Source organism: Mastomys coucha, unplaced genomic scaffold (assembly GCF_008632895.1).
Source record: "Mastomys coucha isolate ucsf_1 unplaced genomic scaffold, UCSF_Mcou_1 pScaffold23, whole genome shotgun sequence".
Taxonomy (NCBI): domain Eukaryota; kingdom Metazoa; phylum Chordata; class Mammalia; order Rodentia; family Muridae; genus Mastomys; species Mastomys coucha.
In genome coordinates this window covers 59,795,589-59,798,762 of record NW_022196906.1, presented here as the reverse complement: position 1 = coordinate 59,798,762, position 3,174 = coordinate 59,795,589, and the positions used below count along the sequence as shown (strand labels likewise).

At 40.4% G+C, this 3,174-nt stretch overlaps 1 protein-coding gene across 2 annotated transcripts in view; it reads right to left on the bottom strand.

Annotated features, from left to right (window-relative positions):
• Clpx (caseinolytic mitochondrial matrix peptidase chaperone subunit X) overlaps positions 1–3,174 on the bottom strand; it is a 41,694-nt gene that overhangs the window by 24,860 nt on the left and 13,660 nt on the right. The window lies entirely within an intron of this gene.

The following is a 3,174-nucleotide window of genomic DNA, read 5'->3' as shown; positions in this document are numbered from 1 at the left end:
GCAAAAACAACGTTAGGAGCCAGAGGATGGGAAAAGTGCTATCTTTAGAACATGACACAGCTACCACTGTACTTATGAATTCACTACAACTTCAATTACCTGTACAATATAGAGCCAACGAGATCAGTCAACATTTCAAAAGACTCACTGGTTAGGTTAATCCCAGCACTTGGGAGGCAGATGCACACACTTGCTTTATTATTGTTTTGATAGAATATCTTTTTAAAAGTTTTTTTTAAGATTCATTTTACTTTTTGAGAATAATTTTTAAAAATTATTTTTTGCGTATGCATATTTTGCCTGCATGTCTGTCTGTGTACTACATGTGTGCAATCCTCACAGAAGCCTGAAGAGCGCATTGGATCTCCCAGAACTCAAAGTTACAGACATTTTTGTGCCCTCACGTGGGTGCTGGGACATGGAACCTGGATGAATCTAGGGAAACAGTATCTTCCAGACACAACAGGACTGATGCACAGTGACTCAGAGGCGGTGTGACAGCATGCGCAGGGCCTGTGCAGGTTTAAGCAGAAGGGTAAGGGGGTAAGCAGGCACAGGGTCAAGAAGCTATCTGTGATTGATACCTGCTGGGAAAGGACAACCAGTTTTCCCCCCACCCAGGAGAAGCTGGCCACCACAAAACAAACTCAACAGGATTTTTGTGGCCTTTTGTTTAGTTTTGGCATTATTTTGTCATCTTTTTTAAAATGTGATTTATTTATTTATTTTATGTATATAAGTACACTGTAGCTGTACAGATGGTTGTGAGCCGTCATGTGGTTGCTGGGAATTGAACTCAGGACCTCTGCTCACGCTAGCCCCGCTTGCTCTGGCCCAAAGATTTCTTTATTATTATATGTAAGTACACTATAGCTGACTTCAGACACACCAGAAGAGTGTGTCAGATTTTATTATGGGTGGTTGTGAACCACCATGTGGTTGCTGGGATTTGAACTCAGGATCTTTAAGAGAACATTCAGTGCTCTTACCTGCTGAGCCACCTCTCCAGTCCAGGATTATTTTTGTCTTGTTGGTTTCTTGTTTGTTTTTACTTTTGGTTTTGTGGGGTTTTGGGAGTGGGAGATATTTGATTCTTGATTTTTTTTTTTCAAAAAAAAACTTAAAATGTTTTGTGGGTAGAAAGATAGAAAGAATCTGAGGAGCTAAGGAAGGGAAATAAATTTGAGGGAAATAATTTTAATTAAGGAAAAAAAGTTATTCTAGGAGCTGGAGAGCTGGCTCAGTGAACAGGAGAACATACTCCTCTTACAGTGGAACTGACCTTACTCACACAACTCATGTCAGGAGGCTCACAAACCACCTGTAACTCCAACTCCAGGGGATCCAATGCTGAGTCCTCTGTGGTCACTTGTACTCAGGTAAATACCCACACAGAGATACATACACACCCATATATTATTAAAATAAAATGTTAAGGGGCTAGAGAGATGAATCATTGGTTAAGAGCACCACCTGCTCTTTTAGAGGACCCAGGTTCGATCTCCCAGCACCCACATGGTGGCTCACAAATATCTGTAACTCTTGAATTCTGGGGGATTCAATGTCCTCTTCAGGCTTCTGTGGGAACTGCACACAGACAAACATGCAGGCAAAATATCCATACACAAAATAATTTTTAAAAATTAGAGGCAGGTGGATTTTTGAGTTCGAGGCCAGCCTGGTCGACAGAGTGAGGTCCAGGACAGCCAGGGCTATCCAGAGAAACCCTGTCCCCCCCCAAAAAAGACCAAAAACAAAAACCAAAAAAAAAACCCAAACAAACAAAAAAATTATTCTCAAAATATAAAATGAACCTTCAAATAAAACTTTAACAGATATTCTATGAAAACAATAAAGCATACACATGGGGCTGAAGAGCTGGCTCAGCAGTTAAGAGCACTGTGACTGCCCTTGCAGAGGTCCCGAGTTCAATTCCCAGCAACCACATGGTGACTCACACAATCTGTAATGGGATCTGATGTCCTCTTCTGGTGTGTCTGAAGACAGCTACAGTGTACTCATATAAATAAATCTTAAAAAAATAAAATAAGGCATACACACGTGCATGAACACACACATAAACACACATTCTGGATGTTCTAGTAGCAAACTTTTTTTTTAAAGATTTATTTATTTTATGTATATGAGTACACTGTAGCTGTAAAGATGGTTGTGAGCCTTCATGTGGTTGTTGGAAATTGTATTTAGGACCTCTACTCACTCAGGTTGGCCCCGCTCGCTCTGGCCCTCCCTGCTCTCTCTAGCCCAAAGATTTATTTATTTTTTATAAGTGCATTGTAGCTGTCTTTCAGACACACCAGAAGAGGGAGTCAGATCCCATTACAGATGGTTGTGAGCCACCATGTGGTTGCTGGGATTTGAACTCAGGACCTTTGGTGGAAGAGTAGTCAGTGCTCTTACCTGCTGAACCATCTTGACAGCCCTGGTAGCAAATTTTAAATGACAAGAGACTGACTTACACATGCTTTGCATTTACTAATCATTTATAAATGTTAAAAGAAAAAAATTCAGGCCATCAAATCCAAAAATTAATACAAGTTCAGATATATAGTCATCGTTTCCCATTGAAGAGAGAACAGTGAGCTTCTTTATTTTATAATGAGGTACAAGTTCACAGCTGTCATTGAGGGTAAACAGGGCAAGGATTAAAGGGCAGAGATGCCTCTCGTCTAGTTCAGGCTGTGTGACAGGAAAAGCTGGCTTGAGAACAGAAGACCAAAATATTTCTCTAAGGAAATTAGGTCAAAGGGAAAGAGATTAAACACCAGTATGCCTCATCTGTACTTGATACTGAAGGGCTGCTTAAATTGAACTTGAATACTGGATTTGTAACACAAGTTTATGGTGAAGCATGTTTGGTATACACTCAAATTCAATGACTCAATTTTACTTACTGAAATACTATGGAGGTTACATGAATTTATAAGGCATAATTTTTAACTCTTAAAAATACCCTAAAGTGAGCCATACACTCCCATGGACTGAAGGCCTAGGCAGAGCAACAGGGAGAAAAGTGGGCCAGTGAGGTGACCCAGAGGGTAAAAGTACATGCTGCCAAGATTGATGGCTTGAGTTTGATCCCTGGGAGCCACGTAAAAGTGGAGAGAACCATCTCCTTCAAATTGTCCTTGAGATTTTGTATACACACACACA